This window comes from Schistocerca gregaria, chromosome 6 (genome assembly GCF_023897955.1).
Source record: "Schistocerca gregaria isolate iqSchGreg1 chromosome 6, iqSchGreg1.2, whole genome shotgun sequence".
NCBI lineage: Eukaryota > Metazoa > Arthropoda > Insecta > Orthoptera > Acrididae > Schistocerca > Schistocerca gregaria.
The window spans coordinates 16,424,768-16,445,292 of record NC_064925.1 but is presented as its reverse complement, the minus strand read 5'-3'; positions in this window follow the sequence as shown (position 1 = coordinate 16,445,292).

The following is a 20,525-nucleotide window of genomic DNA, read 5'->3' as shown; positions in this document are numbered from 1 at the left end:
GAAAGATGAATTTTGGAAATCAGTTGCGCGTCGTGGCCGTATAGCAAACAGTACCTGTGATGACGAACAATTAGCGACAGGCGTTTTTTTAAGATTTACTCTCAGATGTGATTAAGGCGAATGGCGCAGATAAAGCATTTGCCAAAGCGGTACAGCATAAGGTGGGACGAGGCAGTCTGAATTACATTTTATAGATGTATTTCTCACATATCTCAGAGTCTCTCGCGATCTTCGTCGTCGTCGTCGTCGTCGTCGTCGTCGTCGTCGTCGCCGCCGCCGCTTCTGCAGAAGTAGCAAATGGCCATCGTAGCAAATGCGGCGAGGGACGGCCTGCCTTCGATTCCGAATGCACAAATTGTGTGGTCTTGTTTCTCAGTCTATATTTGGTCGGTCTCGTCAGAGGTTGAATGTAACGAATGGGTGGGAAAGAGCAAGGGGCAGCGGCTGTGTAGAACGAAAACACAAATCCTCAGGGGTGTGAGCGTTTCGAGATGAGTCGTATACATGTAAATGTTGATCGTCAGTGACCGTGTGGTCTAATGGATAAGGCGTCGGACTTCGTATCTGAAGATTACAGGTTCGAATGCTGTCACGCTTGTGTTTTTCCAGTTCTGAAAAAGAAACATACCGTTTTAATGTAGCAATTGAGCAGTACGAAACCGTCTGAATGTTGCTGTTGACCATTTTTTGCTTGGAGATGCTCTTGAGCTTGAAACACACACAGCAAGACCGGTGTTAACTAACGAAATGGTCGGCAGAGTGCCGACACCGCGAGTTTTGACTGACACTTGCACATCTAAAACAACGTCGGAAAGTAACTCGTTCGGCTTTTGAGTCACATAAAGTATGTGTGTTAATTTTGACGCCACTAGCTCTGCTTGTTGTCATGCAATTTCTTTGCCTCTCAGAAATGATTATGACATAAAAGTGAAGTACGTGACGAGTGTGACGTTAGGAAAACATTAGGCAGCATGGAGAGATTCTGTATGGGACCACCCAACCCAAACGAGTACTGTGTGACGTGCTACCCGGCAAGTATTCACCGAGGTAGCCGGCTATCTCAGTCGGTAGAGCGTCAGACTCTTAATCCCAGGGTCGTGGGTTCGAGCCAGACGCTGGGCGGAACGGAATTTTGTTCCGCTGCAGGTGTAAATTACCGTTTTTCTGATTAACGAGATTTAATGGAAATAGCAACTTTAAACTTTGCCTACGTCTCTGTCAGTCGCAAGGAAACTGTATTTGAAGGTGAAGGTGATTTTGTAGACATGTGTGAAAGACATGTTCTGAAAAGCAAGTGTTGTGGTTTGGAGAGCACATCGGTTACGTGTCAGATGTGTAGCCAAGCAGTAATTTGTCGCCATAGCTGCAAATATTAGCCGGTAATATGAAGTGTTGTCAGCTAAAGTCTGATGGTGCAGACGACCGTAAGGACGAAGTACCCAAGAGTACTGCTAGGCCGCGCCTCTTTAGCTCAGTGGTAGAGCACTGGTCTAATAAACCAGGGGTTGTAAGTTCCATCCTCACAGGAGAAAGATGAATTTTGGAAATCAGTTGCGCGTCGTGGCCGTATAGCAAACAGTACCTGTGATGACGAACAATTAGCGACAGGCGTTTTTTTAAGATTTACTCTCAGATGTGATTAAGGCGAATGGCGCAGATAAAGCATTTGCCAAAGCGGTACAGCATAAGGTGGGACGAGGCAGTCTGAATTACATTTTATAGATGTATTTCTCACATATCTCAGAGTCTCTCGCGATCTTTGTCGTCGTCGTCGTCGTCGTCGTCGTCGTCGTCGCCGCCGCCGCTTCTGCAGAAGTAGCAAATGGCCATCGTAGCAAATGCGGCGAGGGACGGCCTGCCTTCGATTCCGAATGCACAAATTGTGTGGTCTTGTTTCTCAGTCTATATTTGGTCGGTCTCGTCAGAGGTTGAATGTAACGAATGGGTGGGAAAGAGCAAGGGGCAGCGGCTGTGTAGAACGAAAACACAAATCCTCAGGGGTGTGAGCGTTTCGAGATGAGTCGTATACATGTAAATGTTGATCGTCAGTGACCGTGTGGTCTAATGGATAAGGCGTCGGACTTCGTATCTGAAGATTACAGGTTCGAATGCTGTCACGCTTGCGTTTTTCCAGTTCTGAAAAAGAAACATACCGTTTTAATGTAGCAATTGAGCAGTACGAAACCGTCTGAATGTTGCTGTTGACCATTTTTTGCTTGGAGATGCTCTTGAGCTTGAAACACACACAGCAAGACCGGTGTTAACTAACGAAATGGTCGGCAGAGTGCCGACACCGCGAGTTTTGACTGACACTTGCACATCTAAAACACCGTCGGAAAGTAACTCGTTCGGCTTTTGAGTCACATAAAGTATGTGTGTTAATTTTGACGCCACTAGCTCTGCTTGTTGTCATGCAATTTCTTTGCCTCTCAGAAATGATTATGACATAAAAGTGAAGTACGTGACGAGTGTGACGTTAGGAAAACATTAGGCAGCATGGAGAGATTCTGTATGGGACCACCCAACCCAAACGAGTACTGTGTGACGTGCTACCCGGCAAGTATTCACCGAGGTAGCCGGCTATCTCAGTCGGTAGAGCGTCAGACTCTTAATCCCAGGGTCGTGGGTTCGAGCCAGACGCTGGGCGGAACGGAATTTTGTTCCGCTGCAGGTGTAAATTACCGTTTTTCTGATTAACGAGATTTAATGGAAATAGCAACTTTAAACTTTGCCTACGTCTCTGTCAGTCGCAAGGAAACTGTATTTGAAGGTGAAGGTGATTTTGTAGACATGTGTGAAAGACATGTTCTGAAAAGCAAGTGTTGTGGTTTGGAGAGCACATCGGTTACGTGTCAGATGTGTAGCCAAGCAGTAATTTGTCGCCATAGCTGCAAATATTAGCCGGTAATATGAAGTGTTGTCAGCTAAAGTCTGATGGTGCAGACGACCGTAAGGACGAAGTACCTAAGAGTACTGCTAGGCCGCGCCTCTTTAGCTCAGTGGTAGAGCACTGGTCTAATAAACCAGGGGTTGTAAGTTCCATCCTCACAGGAGAAAGATGAATTTTGGAAATCAGTTGCGCGTCGTGGCCGTATAGCAAACAGTACCTGTGATGACGAACAATTAGCGACAGGCGTTTTTTTAAGATTTACTCTCAGATGTGATTAAGGCGAATGGCGCAGATAAAGCATTTGCCAAAGCGGTACAGCATAAGGTGGGACGAGGCAGTCTGAATTACATTTTATAGATGTATTTCTCACATATCTCAGAGTCTCTCGCGATCTTCGTCGTCGTCGTCGTCGTCGTCGTCGTCGTCGTCGTCGTCGCCGCCGCCGCTTCTGCAGAAGTAGCAAATGGCCATCGTAGCAAATGCGGCGAGGGACGGCCTGCCTTCGATTCCGAATGCACAAATTGTGTGGTCTTGTTTCTCAGTCTATATTTGGTCGGTCTCGTCAGAGGTTGAATGTAACGAATGGGTGGGAAAGAGCAAGGGGCAGCGGCTGTGTAGAACGAAAACACAAATCCTCAGGGGTGTGAGCGTTTCGAGATGAGTCGTATACATGTAAATGTTGATCGTCAGTGACCGTGTGGTCTAATGGATAAGGCGTCGGACTTCGTATCTGAAGATTACAGGTTCGAATGCTGTCACGCTTGTGTTTTTCCAGTTCTGAAAAAGAAACATACCGTTTTAATGTAGCAATTGAGCAGTACGAAACCGTCTGAATGTTGCTGTTGACCATTTTTTGCTTGGAGATGCTCTTGAGCTTGAAACACACACAGCAAGACCGGTGTTAACTAACGAAATGGTCGGCAGAGTGCCGACACCGCGAGTTTTGACTGACACTTGCACATCTAAAACAACGTCGGAAAGTAACTCGTTCGGCTTTTGAGTCACATAAAGTATGTGTGTTAATTTTGACGCCACTAGCTCTGCTTGTTGTCATGCAATTTCTTTGCCTCTCAGAAATGATTATGACATAAAAGTGAAGTACGTGACGAGTGTGACGTTAGGAAAACATTAGGCAGCATGGAGAGATTCTGTATGGGACCACCCAACCCAAACGAGTACTGTGTGACGTGCTACCCGGCAAGTATTCACCGAGGTAGCCGGCTATCTCAGTCGGTAGAGCGTCAGACTCTTAATCCCAGGGTCGTGGGTTCGAGCCAGACGCTGGGCGGAACGGAATTTTGTTCCGCTGCAGGTGTAAATTACCGTTTTTCTGATTAACGAGATTTAATGGAAATAGCAACTTTAAACTTTGCCTACGTCTCTGTCAGTCGCAAGGAAACTGTATTTGAAGGTGAAGGTGATTTTGTAGACATGTGTGAAAGACATGTTCTGAAAAGCAAGTGTTGTGGTTTGGAGAGCACATCGGTTACGTGTCAGATGTGTAGCCAAGCAGTAATTTGTCGCCATAGCTGCAAATATTAGCCGGTAATATGAAGTGTTGTCAGCTAAAGTCTGATGGTGCAGACGACCGTAAGGACGAAGTACCCAAGAGTACTGCTAGGCCGCGCCTCTTTAGCTCAGTGGTAGAGCACTGGTCTAATAAACCAGGGGTTGTAAGTTCCATCCTCACAGGAGAAAGATGAATTTTGGAAATCAGTTGCGCGTCGTGGCCGTATTGCAAACAGTACCTGTGATGACGAACAATTAGCGACAGGCGTTTTTTTAAGATTTACTCTCAGATGTGATTAAGGCGAATGGCGCAGATAAAGCATTTGCCAAAGCGGTACAGCATAAGGTGGGACGAGGCAGTCTGAATTACATTTTATAGATGTATTTCTCACATATCTCAGAGTCTCTCGCGATCTTCGTCGTCGTCGTCGTCGTCGTCGTCGTCGTCGTCGTCGTCGCCGCCGCCGCTTCTGCAGAAGTAGCAAATGGCCATCGTAGCAAATGCGGCGAGGGACGGCCTGCCTTCGATTCCGAATGCACAAATTGTGTGGTCTTGTTTCTCAGTCTATATTTGGTCGGTCTCGTCAGAGGTTGAATGTAACGAATGGGTGGGAAAGAGCAAGGGGCAGCGGCTGTGTAGAACGAAAACACAAATCCTCAGGGGTGTGAGCGTTTCGAGATGAGTCGTATACATGTAAATGTTGATCGTCAGTGACCGTGTGGTCTAATGGATAAGGCGTCGGACTTCGTATCTGAAGATTACAGGTTCGAATGCTGTCACGCTTGTGTTTTTCCAGTTCTGAAAAAGAAACATACCGTTTTAATGTAGCAATTGAGCAGTACGAAACCGTCTGAATGTTGCTGTTGACCATTTTTTGCTTGGAGATGCTCTTGAGCTTGAAACACACACAGCAAGACCGGTGTTAACTAACGAAATGGTCGGCAGAGTGCCGACACCGCGAGTTTTGACTGGCACTTGCACATCTAAAACAACGTCGGAAAGTAACTCGTTCGGCTTTTGAGTCACATAAAGTATGTGTGTTAATTTTGACGCCACTAGCTCTGCTTGTTGTCATGCAATTTCTTTGCCTCTCAGAAATGATTATGACATAAAAGTGAAGTACGTGACGAGTGTGACGTTAGGAAAACATTAGGCAGCATGGAGAGATTCTGTATGGGACCACCCAACCCAAACGAGTACTGTGTGACGTGCTACCCGGCAAGTATTCACCGAGGTAGCCGGCTATCTCAGTCGGTAGAGCGTCAGACTCTTAATCCCAGGGTCGTGGGTTCGAGCCAGACGCTGGGCGGAACGGAATTTTGTTCCGCTGCAGGTGTAAATTACCGTTTTTCTGATTAACGAGATTTAATGGAAATAGCAACTTTAAACTTTGCCTACGTCTCTGTCAGTCGCAAGGAAACTGTATTTGAAGGTGAAGGTGATTTTGTAGACATGTGTGAAAGACATGTTCTGAAAAGCAAGTGTTGTGGTTTGGAGAGCACATCGGTTACGTGTCAGATGTGTAGCCAAGCAGTAATTTGTCGCCATAGCTGCAAATATTAGCCGGTAATATGAAGTGTTGTCAGCTAAAGTCTGATGGTGCAGACGACCGTAAGGACGAAGTACCCAAGAGTACTGCTAGGCCGCGCCTCTTTAGCTCAGTGGTAGAGCACTGGTCTAATAAACCAGGGGTTGTAAGTTCCATCCTCACAGGAGAAAGATGAATTTTGGAAATCAGTTGCGCGTCGTGGCCGTATAGCAAACAGTACCTGTGATGACGAACAATTAGCGACAGGCGTTTTTTTAAGATTTACTCTCAGATGTGATTAAGGCGAATGGCGCAGATAAAGCATTTGCCAAAGCGGTACAGCATAAGGTGGGACGAGGCAGTCTGAATTACATTTTATAGATGTATTTCTCACATATCTCAGAGTCTCTCGCGATCTTTGTCGTCGTCGTCGTCGTCGTCGTCGTCGTCGTCGTCGTCGCCGCCGCCGCTTCTGCAGAAGTAGCAAATGGCCATCGTAGCAAATGCGGCGAGGGACGGCCTGCCTTCGATTCCGAATGCACAAATTGTGTGGTCTTGTTTCTCAGTCTATATTTGGTCGGTCTCGTCAGAGGTTGAATGTAACGAATGGGTGGGAAAGAGCAAGGGGCAGCGGCTGTGTAGAACGAAAACACAAATCCTCAGGGGTGTGAGCGTTTCGAGATGAGTCGTATACATGTAAATGTTGATCGTCAGTGACCGTGTGGTCTAATGGATAAGGCGTCGGACTTCGTATCTGAAGATTACAGGTTCGAATGCTGTCACGCTTGCGTTTTTCCAGTTCTGAAAAAGAAACATACCGTTTTAATGTAGCAATTGAGCAGTACGAAACCGTCTGAATGTTGCTGTTGACCATTTTTTGCTTGGAGATGCTCTTGAGCTTGAAACACACACAGCAAGACCGGTGTTAACTAACGAAATGGTCGGCAGAGTGCCGACACCGCGAGTTTTGACTGACACTTGCACATCTAAAACACCGTCGGAAAGTAACTCGTTCGGCTTTTGAGTCACATAAAGTATGTGTGTTAATTTTGACGCCACTAGCTCTGCTTGTTGTCATGCAATTTCTTTGCCTCTCAGAAATGATTATGACATAAAAGTGAAGTACGTGACGAGTGTGACGTTAGGAAAACATTAGGCAGCATGGAGAGATTCTGTATGGGACCACCCAACCCAAACGAGTACTGTGTGACGTGCTACCCGGCAAGTATTCACCGAGGTAGCCGGCTATCTCAGTCGGTAGAGCGTCAGACTCTTAATCCCAGGGTCGTGGGTTCGAGCCAGACGCTGGGCGGAACGGAATTTTGTTCCGCTGCAGGTGTAAATTACCGTTTTTCTGATTAACGAGATTTAATGGAAATAGCAACTTTAAACTTTGCCTACGTCTCTGTCAGTCGCAAGGAAACTGTATTTGAAGGTGAAGGTGATTTTGTAGACATGTGTGAAAGACATGTTCTGAAATGCAAGTGTTGTGGTTTGGAGAGCACATCGGTTACGTGTCAGATGTGTAGCCAAGCAGTAATTTGTCGCCATAGCTGCAAATATTAGCCGGTAATATGAAGTGTTGTCAGCTAAAGTCTGATGGTGCAGACGACCGTAAGGACGAAGTACCTAAGAGTACTGCTAGGCCGCGCCTCTTTAGCTCAGTGGTAGAGCACTGGTCTAATAAACCAGGGGTTGTAAGTTCCATCCTCACAGGAGAAAGATGAATTTTGGAAATCAGTTGCGCGTCGTGGCCGTATAGCAAACAGTACCTGTGATGACGAACAATTAGCGACAGGCGTTTTTTTAAGATTTACTCTCAGATGTGATTAAGGCGAATGGCGCAGATAAAGCATTTGCCAAAGCGGTACAGCATAAGGTGGGACGAGGCAGTCTGAATTACATTTTATAGATGTATTTCTCACATATCTCAGAGTCTCTCGCGATCTTCGTCGTCGTCGTCGTCGTCGTCGTCGTCGTCGTCGTCGTCGTCGCCGCCGCCGCTTCTGCAGAAGTAGCAAATGGCCATCGTAGCAAATGCGGCGAGGGACGGCCTGCCTTCGATTCCGAATGCACAAATTGTGTGGTCTTGTTTCTCAGTCTATATTTGGTCGGTCTCGTCAGAGGTTGAATGTAACGAATGGGTGGGAAAGAGCAAGGGGCAGCGGCTGTGTAGAACGAAAACACAAATCCTCAGGGGTGTGAGCGTTTCGAGATGAGTCGTATACATGTAAATGTTGATCGTCAGTGACCGTGTGGTCTAATGGATAAGGCGTCGGACTTCGTATCTGAAGATTACAGGTTCGAATGCTGTCACGCTTGTGTTTTTCCAGTTCTGAAAAAGAAACATACCGTTTTAATGTAGCAATTGAGCAGTACGAAACCGTCTGAATGTTGCTGTTGACCATTTTTTGCTTGGAGATGCTCTTGAGCTTGAAACACACACAGCAAGACCGGTGTTAACTAACGAAATGGTCGGCAGAGTGCCGACACCGCGAGTTTTGACTGGCACTTGCACATCTAAAACAACGTCGGAAAGTAACTCGTTCGGCTTTTGAGTCACATAAAGTATGTGTGTTAATTTTGACGCCACTAGCTCTGCTTGTTGTCATGCAATTTCTTTGCCTCTCAGAAATGATTATGACATAAAAGTGAAGTACGTGACGAGTGTGACGTTAGGAAAACATTAGGCAGCATGGAGAGATTCTGTATGGGACCACCCAACCCAAACGAGTACTGTGTGACGTGCTACCCGGCAAGTATTCACCGAGGTAGCCGGCTATCTCAGTCGGTAGAGCGTCAGACTCTTAATCCCAGGGTCGTGGGTTCGAGCCAGACGCTGGGCGGAACGGAATTTTGTTCCGCTGCAGGTGTAAATTACCGTTTTTCTGATTAACGAGATTTAATGGAAATAGCAACTTTAAACTTTGCCTACGTCTCTGTCAGTCGCAAGGAAACTGTATTTGAAGGTGAAGGTGATTTTGTAGACATGTGTGAAAGACATGTTCTGAAAAGCAAGTGTTGTGGTTTGGAGAGCACATCGGTTACGTGTCAGATGTGTAGCCAAGCAGTAATTTGTCGCCATAGCTGCAAATATTAGCCGGTAATATGAAGTGTTGTCAGCTAAAGTCTGATGGTGCAGACGACCGTAAGGACGAAGTACCCAAGAGTACTGCTAGGCCGCGCCTCTTTAGCTCAGTGGTAGAGCACTGGTCTAATAAACCAGGGGTTGTAAGTTCCATCCTCACAGGAGAAAGATGAATTTTGGAAATCAGTTGCGCGTCGTGGCCGTATTGCAAACAGTACCTGTGATGACGAACAATTAGCGACAGGCGTTTTTTTAAGATTTACTCTCAGATGTGATTAAGGCGAATGGCGCAGATAAAGCATTTGCCAAAGCGGTACAGCATAAGGTGGGACGAGGCAGTCTGAATTACATTTTATAGATGTATTTCTCACATATCTCAGAGTCTCTCGCGATCTTCGTCGTCGTCGTCGTCGTCGTCGTCGTCGTCGTCGTCGTCGTCGCCGCCGCCGCTTCTGCAGAAGTAGCAAATGGCCATCGTAGCAAATGCGGCGAGGGACGGCCTGCCTTCGATTCCGAATGCACAAATTGTGTGGTCTTGTTTCTCAGTCTATATTTGGTCGGTCTCGTCAGAGGTTGAATGTAACGAATGGGTGGGAAAGAGCAAGGGGCAGCGGCTGTGTAGAACGAAAACACAAATCCTCAGGGGTGTGAGCGTTTCGAGATGAGTCGTATACATGTAAATGTTGATCGTCAGTGACCGTGTGGTCTAATGGATAAGGCATCGGACTTCGTATCTGAAGATTACAGGTTCGAATGCTGTCACGCTTGTGTTTTTCCAGTTCTGAAAAAGAAACATACCGTTTTAATGTAGCAATTGAGCAGTACGAAACCGTCTGAATGTTGCTGTTGACCATTTTTTGCTTGGAGATGCTCTTGAGCTTGAAACACACACAGCAAGACCGGTGTTAACTAACGAAATGGTCGGCAGAGTGCCGACACCGCGAGTTTTGACTGGCACTTGCACATCTAAAACAACGTCGGAAAGTAACTCGTTCGGCTTTTGAGTCACATAAAGTATGTGTGTTAATTTTGACGCCACTAGCTCTGCTTGTTGTCATGCAATTTCTTTGCCTCTCAGAAATGATTATGACATAAAAGTGAAGTACGTGACGAGTGTGACGTTAGGAAAACATTAGGCAGCATGGAGAGATTCTGTATGGGACCACCCAACCCAAACGAGTACTGTGTGACGTGCTACCCGGCAAGTATTCACCGAGGTAGCCGGCTATCTCAGTCGGTAGAGCGTCAGACTCTTAATCCCAGGGTCGTGGGTTCGAGCCAGACGCTGGGCGGAACGGAATTTTGTTCCGCTGCAGGTGTAAATTACCGTTTTTCTGATTAACGAGATTTAATGGAAATAGCAACTTTAAACTTTGCCTACGTCTCTGTCAGTCGCAAGGAAACTGTATTTGAAGGTGAAGGTGATTTTGTAGACATGTGTGAAAGACATGTTCTGAAAAGCAAGTGTTGTGGTTTGGAGAGCACATCGGTTACGTGTCAGATGTGTAGCCAAGCAGTAATTTGTCGCCATAGCTGCAAATATTAGCCGGTAATATGAAGTGTTGTCAGCTAAAGTCTGATGGTGCAGACGACCGTAAGGACGAAGTACCCAAGAGTACTGCTAGGCCGCGCCTCTTTAGCTCAGTGGTAGAGCACTGGTCTAATAAACCAGGGGTTGTAAGTTCCATCCTCACAGGAGAAAGATGAATTTTGGAAATCAGTTGCGCGTCGTGGCCGTATTGCAAACAGTACCTGTGATGACGAACAATTAGCGACAGGCGTTTTTTTAAGATTTACTCTCAGATGTGATTAAGGCGAATGGCGCAGATAAAGCATTTGCCAAAGCGGTACAGCATAAGGTGGGACGAGGCAGTCTGAATTACATTTTATAGATGTATTTCTCACATATCTCAGAGTCTCTCGCGATCTTCGTCGTCGTCGTCGTCGTCGTCGTCGTCGTCGTCGTCGCCGCCGCCGCTTCTGCAGAAGTAGCAAATGGCCATCGTAGCAAATGCGGCGAGGGACGGCCTGCCTTCGATTCCGAATGCACAAATTGTGTGGTCTTGTTTCTCAGTCTATATTTGGTCGGTCTCGTCAGAGGTTGAATGTAACGAATGGGTGGGAAAGAGCAAGGGGCAGCGGCTGTGTAGAACGAAAACACAAATCCTCAGGGGTGTGAGCGTTTCGAGATGAGTCGTATACATGTAAATGTTGATCGTCAGTGACCGTGTGGTCTAATGGATAAGGCGTCGGACTTCGTATCTGAAGATTACAGGTTCGAATGCTGTCACGCTTGTGTTTTTCCAGTTCTGAAAAAGAAACATACCGTTTTAATGTAGCAATTGAGCAGTACGAAACCGTCTGAATGTTGCTGTTGACCATTTTTTGCTTGGAGATGCTCTTGAGCTTGAAACACACACAGCAAGACCGGTGTTAACTAACGAAATGGTCGGCAGAGTGCCGACACCGCGAGTTTTGACTGACACTTGCACATCTAAAACAACGTCGGAAAGTAACTCGTTCGGCTTTTGAGTCACATAAAGTATGTGTGTTAATTTTGACGCCACTAGCTCTGCTTGTTGTCATGCAATTTCTTTGCCTCTCAGAAATGATTATGACATAAAAGTGAAGTACGTGACGAGTGTGACGTTAGGAAAACATTAGGCAGCATGGAGAGATTCTGTATGGGACCACCCAACCCAAACGAGTACTGTGTGACGTGCTACCCGGCAAGTATTCACCGAGGTAGCCGGCTATCTCAGTCGGTAGAGCGTCAGACTCTTAATCCCAGGGTCGTGGGTTAGAGCCAGACGCTGGGCGGAACGGAATTTTGTTCCGCTGCAGGTGTAAATTACCGTTTTTCTGATTAACGAGATTTAATGGAAATAGCAACTTTAAACTTTGCCTACGTCTCTGTCAGTCGCAAGGAAACTGTATTTGAAGGTGAAGGTGATTTTGTAGACATGTGTGAAAGACATGTTCTGAAAAGCAAGTGTTGTGGTTTGGAGAGCACATCGGTTACGTGTCAGATGTGTAGCCAAGCAGTAATTTGTCGCCATAGCTGCAAATATTAGCCGGTAATATGAAGTGTTGTCAGCTAAAGTCTGATGGTGCAGACGACCGTAAGGACGAAGTACCCAAGAGTACCGCTAGGCCGCGCCTCTTTAGCTCAGTGGTAGAGCACTGGTCTAATAAACCAGGGGTTGTAAGTTCCATCCTCACAGGAGAAAGATGAATTTTGGAAATCAGTTGCGCGTCGTGGCCGTATTGCAAACAGTACCTGTGATGACGAACAATTAGCGACAGGCGTTTTTTTAAGATTTACTCTCAGATGTGATTAAGGCGAATGGCGCAGATAAAGCATTTGCCAAAGCGGTACAGCATAAGGTGGGACGAGGCAGTCTGAATTACATTTTATAGATGTATTTCTCACATATCTCAGAGTCTCTCGCGATCTTCGTCGTCGTCGTCGTCGTCGTCGTCGCCGCTTCTGCAGAAGTAGCAAATGGCCATCGTAGCAAATGCGGCGAGGGACGGCCTGCCTTCGATTCCGAATGCACAAATTGTGTGGTCTTGTTTCTCAGTCTATATTTGGTCGGTCTCGTCAGAGGTTGAATGTAACGAATGGGTGGGAAAGAGCAAGGGGCAGCGGCTGTGTAGAACGAAAACACAAATCCTCAGGGATGTGAGCGTTTCGAGATGAGTCGTATACATGTAAATGTTGATCGTCAGTGACCGTGTGGTCTAATGGATAAGGCGTCGGACTTCGTATCTGAAGATTACAGGTTCGAATGCTGTCACGCTTGTGTTTTTCCAGTTCTGAAAAAGAAACATACCGTTTTAATGTAGCAATTGAGCAGTACGAAACCGTCTGAATGTTGCTGTTGACCATTTTTTGCTTGGAGATGCTCTTGAGCTTGAAACACACACAGCAAGACCGGTGTTAACTAACGAAATGGTCGGCAGAGTGCCGACACCGCGAGGTTTGACTGACACTTGCACATCTAAAACAACGTCGGAAAGTAACTCGTTCGGCTTTTGAGTCACATAAAGTATGTGTGTTAATTTTGACGCCACTAGCTCTGCTTGTTGTCATGCAATTTCTTTGCCTCTCAGAAATGATTATGACATAAAAGTGAAGTACGTGACGAGTGTGACGTTAGGAAAACATTAGGCAGCATGGAGAGATTCTGTATGGGACCACCCAACCCAAACGAGTACTGTGTGACGTGCTACCCGGCAAGTATTCACCGAGGTAGCCGGCTATCTCAGTCGGTAGAGCGTCAGACTCTTAATCCCAGGGTCGTGGGTTCGAGCCAGACGCTGGGCGGAACGGAATTTTGTTCCGCTGCAGGTGTAAATTACCGTTTTTCTGATTAACGAGATTTAATGGAAATAGCAACTTTAAACTTTGCCTACGTCTCTGTCAGTCGCAAGGAAACTGTATTTGAAGGTGAAGGTGATTTTGTAGACATGTGTGAAAGACATGTTCTGAAAAGCAAGTGTTGTGGTTTGGAGAGCACATCGGTTACGTGTCAGATGTGTAGCCAAGCAGTAATTTGTCGCCATAGCTGCAAATATTAGCCGGTAATATGAAGTGTTGTCAGCTAAAGTCTGATGGTGCAGACGACCGTAAGGACGAAGTACCCAAGAGTACCGCTAGGCCGCGCCTCTTTAGCTCAGTGGTAGAGCACTGGTCTAATAAACCAGGGGTTGTAAGTTCCATCCTCACAGGAGAAAGATGAATTTTGGAAATCAGTTGCGCGTCGTGGCCGTATAGCAAACAGTACCTGTGATGACGAACAATTAGCGACAGGCGTTTTTTTAAGATTTACTCTCAGATGTGATTAAGGCGAATGGCGCAGATAAAGCATTTGCCAAAGCGGTACAGCATAAGGTGGGACGAGGCAGTCTGAATTACATTTTATAGATGTATTTCTCACATATCTCAGAGTCTCTCGCGATCTTTGTCGTCGTCGTCGTCGTCGTCGTCGTCGTCGTCGTCGTCGTCGCCGCCGCCGCTTCTGCAGAAGTAGCAAATGGCCATCGTAGCAAATGCGGCGAGGGACGGCCTGCCTTCGATTCCGAATGCACAAATTGTGTGGTCTTGTTTCTCAGTCTATATTTGGTCGGTCTCGTCAGAGGTTGAATGTAACGAATGGGTGGGAAAGAGCAAGGGGCAGCGGCTGTGTAGAACGAAAACACAAATCCTCAGGGGTGTGAGCGTTTCGAGATGAGTCGTATACATGTAAATGTTGATCGTCAGTGACCGTGTGGTCTAATGGATAAGGCGTCGGACTTCGTATCTGAAGATTACAGGTTCGAATGCTGTCACGCTTGTGTTTTTCCAGTTCTGAAAAAGAAACATACCGTTTTAATGTAGCAATTGAGCAGTACGAAACCGTCTGAATGTTGCTGTTGACCATTTTTTGCTTGGAGATGCTCTTGAGCTTGAAACACACACAGCAAGACCGGTGTTAACTAACGAAATGGTCGGCAGAGTGCCGACACCGCGAGTTTTGACTGACACTTGCACATCTAAAACAACGTCGGAAAGTAACTCGTTCGGCTTTTGAGTCACATAAAGTATGTGTGTTAATTTTGACGCCACTAGCTCTGCTTGTTGTCATGCAATTTCTTTGCCTCTCAGAAATGATTATGACATAAAAGTGAAGTACGTGACGAGTGTGACGTTAGGAAAACATTAGGCAGCATGGAGAGATTCTGTATGGGACCACCCAACCCAAACGAGTACTGTGTGACGTGCTACCCGGCAAGTATTCACCGAGGTAGCCGGCTATCTCAGTCGGTAGAGCGTCAGACTCTTAATCCCAGGGTCGTGGGTTCGAGCCAGACGCTGGGCGGAACGGAATTTTGTTCCGCTGCAGGTGTAAATTACCGTTTTTCTGATTAACGAGATTTAATGGAAATAGCAACTTTAAACTTTGCCTACGTCTCTGTCAGTCGCAAGGAAACTGTATTTGAAGGTGAAGGTGATTTTGTAGACATGTGTGAAAGACATGTTCTGAAAAGCAAGTGTTGTGGTTTGGAGAGCACATCGGTTACGTGTCAGATGTGTAGCCAAGCAGTAATTTGTCGCCATAGCTGCAAATATTAGCCGGTAATATGAAGTGTTGTCAGCTAAAGTCTGATGGTGCAGACGACCGTAAGGACGAAGTACCCAAGAGTACCGCTAGGCCGCGCCTCTTTAGCTCAGTGGTAGAGCACTGGTCTAATAAACCAGGGGTTGTAAGTTCCATCCTCACAGGAGAAAGATGAATTTTGGAAATCAGTTGCGCGTCGTGGCCGTATTGCAAACAGTACCTGTGATGACGAACAATTAGCGACAGGCGTTTTTTTAAGATTTACTCTCAGATGTGATTAAGGCGAATGGCGCAGATAAAGCATTTGCCAAAGCGGTACAGCATAAGGTGGGACGAGGCAGTCTGAATTACATTTTATAGATGTATTTCTCACATATCTCAGAGTCTCTCGCGATCTTTGTCGTCGTCGTCGTCGTCGTCGTCGTCGCCGCCGCCGCTTCTGCAGAAGTAGCAAATGGCCATCGTAGCAAATGCGGCGAGGGACGGCCTGCCTTCGATTCCGAATGCACAAATTGTGTGGTCTTGTTTCTCAGTCTATATTTGGTCGGTCTCGTCAGAGGTTGAATGTAACGAATGGGTGGGAAAGAGCAAGGGGCAGCGGCTGTGTAGAACGAAAACACAAATCCTCAGGGGTGTGAGCGTTTCGAGATGAGTCGTATACATGTAAATGTTGATCGTCAGTGACCGTGTGGTCTAATGGATAAGGCGTCGGACTTCGTATCTGAAGATTACAGGTTCGAATGCTGTCACGCTTGTGTTTTTCCAGTTCTGAAAAAGAAACATACCGTTTTAATGTAGCAATTGAGCAGTACGAAACCGTCTGAATGTTGCTGTTGACCATTTTTTGCTTGGAGATGCTCTTGAGCTTGAAACACACACAGCAAGACCGGTGTTAACTAACGAAATGGTCGGCAGAGTGCCGACACCGCGAGTTTTGACTGGCATTTGCACATCTAAAACAACGTCGGAAAGTAACTCGTTCGGCTTTTGAGTCACATAAAGTATGTGTGTTAATTTTGACGCCACTAGCTCTGCTTGTTGTCATGCAATTTCTTTGCCTCTCAGAAATGATTATGACATAAAAGTGAAGTACGTGACGAGTGTGACGTTAGGAAAACATTAGGCAGCATGGAGAGATTCTGTATGGGACCACCCAACCCAAACGAGTACTGTGTGACGTGCTACCCGGCAAGTATTCACCGAGGTAGCCGGCTATCTCAGTCGGTAGAGCGTCAGACTCTTAATCCCAGGGTCGTGGGTTCGAGCCAGACGCTGGGCGGAACGGAATTTTGTTCCGCTGCAGGTGTAAATTACCGTTTTTCTGATTAACGAGATTTAATGGAAATAGCAACTTTAAACTTTGCCTACGTCTCTGTCAGTCGCAAGGAAACTGTATTTGAAGGTGAAGGTGATTTTGTAGACATGTGTGAAAGACATGTTCTGAAAAGCAAGTGTTGTGGTTAGGAGAGCACATCGGTTACGTGTCAGATGTGTAGCCAAGCAGTAATTTGTCGCCATAGCTGCAAATATTAGCCGGTAATGTGAAGTGTTGTCAGCTAAAGTCTGATGGTGCAGACGACCGTAAGGACGAAGTACCCAAGAGTACCGCTAGGCCGCGCCTCTTTAGCTCAGTGGTAGAGCACTGGTCTAATAAACCAGGGGTTGTAAGTTCCATCCTCACAGGAGAAAGATGAATTTTGGAAATCAGTTGCGCGTCGTGGCCGTATAGCAAACAGTACCTGTGATGACGAACAATTAGCGACAGGCGTTTTTTTAAGATTTACTCTCAGATGTGATTAAGGCGAATGGCGCAGATAAAGCATTTGCCAAAGCGGTACAGCATAAGGTGGGACGAGGCAGTCTGAATTACATTTTATAGATGTATTTCTCACATATCTCAGAGTCTCTCGCGATCTTTGTCGTCGTCGTCGTCGTCGTCGTCGTCGTCGTCGCCGCCGCCGCTTCTGCAGAAGTAGCAAATGGCCATCGTAGCAAATGCGGCGAGGGACGGCCTGCCTTCGATTCCGAATGCACAAATTGTGTGGTCTTGTTTCTCAGTCTATATTTGGTCGGTCTCGTCAGAGGTTGAATGTAACGAATGGGTGGGAAAGAGCAAGGGGCAGCGGCTGTGTAGAACGAAAACACAAATCCTCAGGGGTGTGAGCGTTTCGAGATGAGTCGTATACATGTAAATGTTGATCGTCAGTGACCGTGTGGTCTAATGGATAAGGCGTCGGACTTCGTATCTGAAGATTACAGGTTCGAATGCTGTCACGCTTGTGTTTTTCCAGTTCTGAAAAAGAAACATACCGTTTTAATGTAGCAATTGAGCAGTACGAAACCGTCTGAATGTTGCTGTTGACCATTTTTTGCTTGGAGATGCTCTTGAGCTTGAAACACACACAGCAAGACCGGTGTTAACTAACGAAATGGTCGGCAGAGTGCCGACACCGCGAGTTTTGACTGGCATTTGCACATCTAAAACAACGTCGGAAAGTAACTCGTTCGGCTTTTGAGTCACATAAAGTATGTGTGTTAATTTTGACGCCACTAGCTCTGCTTGTTGTCATGCAATTTCTTTGCCTCTCAGAAATGATTATGACATAAAAGTGAAGTACGTGACGAGTGTGACGTTAGGAAAACATTAGGCAGCATGGAGAGATTCTGTATGGGACCACCCAACCCAAACGAGTACTGTGTGACGTGCTACCCGGCAAGTATTCACCGAGGTAGCCGGCTATCTCAGTCGGTAGAGCGTCAGACTCTTAATCCCAGGGTCGTGGGTTCGAGCCAGACGCTGGGCGGAACGGAATTTTGTTCCGCTGCAGGTGTAAATTACCGTTTTTCTGATTAACGAGATTTAATGGAAATAGCAACTTTAAACTTTGCCTACGTCTCTGTCAGTCGCAAGGAAACTGTATTTGAAGGTGAAGGTGATTTTGTAGACATGTGTGAAAGACATGTTCTGAAAAGCAAGTGTTGTGGTTAGGAGAGCACATCGGTTACGTGTCAGATGTGTAGCCAAGCAGTAATTTGTCGCCATAGCTGCAAATATTAGCCGGTAATGTGAAGTGTTGTCAGCTAAAGTCTGATGGTGCAGACGACCGTAAGGACGAAGTACCCAAGAGTACCGCTAGGCCGCGCCTCTTTAGCTCAGTGGTAGAGCACTGGTCTAATAAACCAGGGGTTGTAAGTTCCATCCTCACAGGAGAAAGATGAATTTTGGAAATCAGTTGCGCGTCGTGGCCGTATAGCAAACAGTACCTGTGATGACGAACAATTAGCGACAGGCGTTTTTTTAAGATTTACTCTCAGATGTGATTAAGGCGAATGGCGCAGATAAAGCATTTGCCAAAGCGGTACAGCATAAGGTGGGACGAGGCAGTCTGAATTACATTTTATAGATGTATTTCTCACATATCTCAGAGTCTCTCGCGATCTTTGTCGTCGTCGTCGTCGTCGTCGTCGTCGTCGTCGCCGCCGCCGCTTCTGCAGAAGTAGCAAATGGCCATCGTAGCAAATGCGGCGAGGGACGGCCTGCCTTCGATTCCGAATGCACAAATTGTGTGGTCTTGTTTCTCAGTCTATATTTGGTCGGTCTCGTCAGAGGTTGAATGTAACGAATGGGTGGGAAAGAGCAAGGGGCAGCGGCTGTGTAGAACGAAAACACAAATCCTCAGGGGTGTGAGCGTTTCGAGATGAGTCGTATACATGTAAATGTTGATCGTCAGTGACCGTGTGGTCTAATGGATAAGGCGTCGGACTTCGTATCTGAAGATTACAGGTTCGAATGCTGTCACGCTTGTGTTTTTCCAGTTCTGAAAAAGAAACATACCGTTTTAATGTAGCAATTGAGCAGTACGAAACCGTCTGAATGTTGCTGTTGACCATTTTTTGCTTGGAGATGCTCTTGAGCTTGAAACACACACAGCAAGACCGGTGTTAACTAACGAAATGGTCGGCAGAGTGCCGACACCGCGAGTTTTGACTGGCACTTGCACATCTAAAACAACGTCGGAAAGTAACTCGTTCGGCTTTTGAGTCACATAAAGTATGTGTGTTAATTTTGACGCCACTAGCTCTGCTTGTTGTCATGCAATTTCTTTGCCTCTCAGAAATGATTATGACATAAAAGTGAAGTACGTGACGAGTGTGACGTTAGGAAAACATTAGGCAGCATGGAGAGATTCTGTATGGGACCACCCAACCCAAACGAGTACTGTGTGACGTGCTACCCGGCAAGTACTCACCGAGGTAGCCGGCTATCTCAGTCGGTAGAGCGTCAGACTCTTAATCCCAGGGTTGTGGGTTCGAGCCAGACGCTGGGCGGAACGGAATTTTGTTCCGCTGCAGGTGTAAATTACCGTTTTTCTGATTAACGAGATTTAATGGAAATAGCAACTTTAAACTTTGCCTACGTCTCTGTCAGTCGCAAGGAAACTGTATTTGAAGGTGAAGGTGATTTTGTAGACATGTGTGAAAGACATGTTCTGAAAAGCAAGTGTTGTGGTTTGGAGAGCACATCGGTTACGTGTCAGATGTGTAGCCAAGCAGTAATTTGTCGCCATAGCTGCAAATATTAGCCGGTAATATGAAGTGTTGTCAGCTAAAGTCTGATGGTGCAGACGACCGTAAGGACGAAGTACCCAAGAGTACCGCTAGGCCGCGCCTCTTTAGCTCAGTGGTAGAGCACTGGTCTAATAAACCAGGGGTTGTAAGTTCCATCCTCACAGGAGAAAGATGAATTTTGGAAATCAGTTGCGCGTCGTGGCCGTATAGCAAACAGTACCTGTGATGACGAACAATTAGCGACGGGCGTTTTTTTAAGATTTACTCTCAGATGTGATTAAGGCGAATGGCGCAGATAAAGCATTTGCCAAAGCGGTACAGCATAAGGTGGGACGAGGCAGTCTGAATTACATTTTATAGATGTATTTCTCACGTATCTCAGAGCCTCTCGCGATCGTCGTCGTCGTCGTCGTCGCCGCCGCCGCTTCTGCAGAAGTAGCAAATGGCCATCGTAGCAAATGCGGCGAGGGACGGCCTGCCTTCGATTCCGAATGCACAAATTGTGTGGTCTTGTTTCTCAGTCTATATTTGGTCGGTCTCGTCAGAGGTTGAATGTAACGAATGGGTGGGAAAGAGCAAGGGGCAGCGGCTGTGTAGAACGAAAACACAAATCCTCAGGGGTGTGAGCGTTTCGAGATGAGTCGTATACATGTAAATGTTGATCGTCAGTGACCGTGTGGTCTAATGGATAAGGCGTCCGACTTCGTATCTGAAGATTGCAGGTTCGAATGCTGTCACGCTTCTGTTTTTCCAGTTCTGAAAAAGAAACATACCGTTGTAATGTAGCAATTGAGCAGTACGAAACCGTCTGAATGTTGCTGTTGACCATTTTTTGC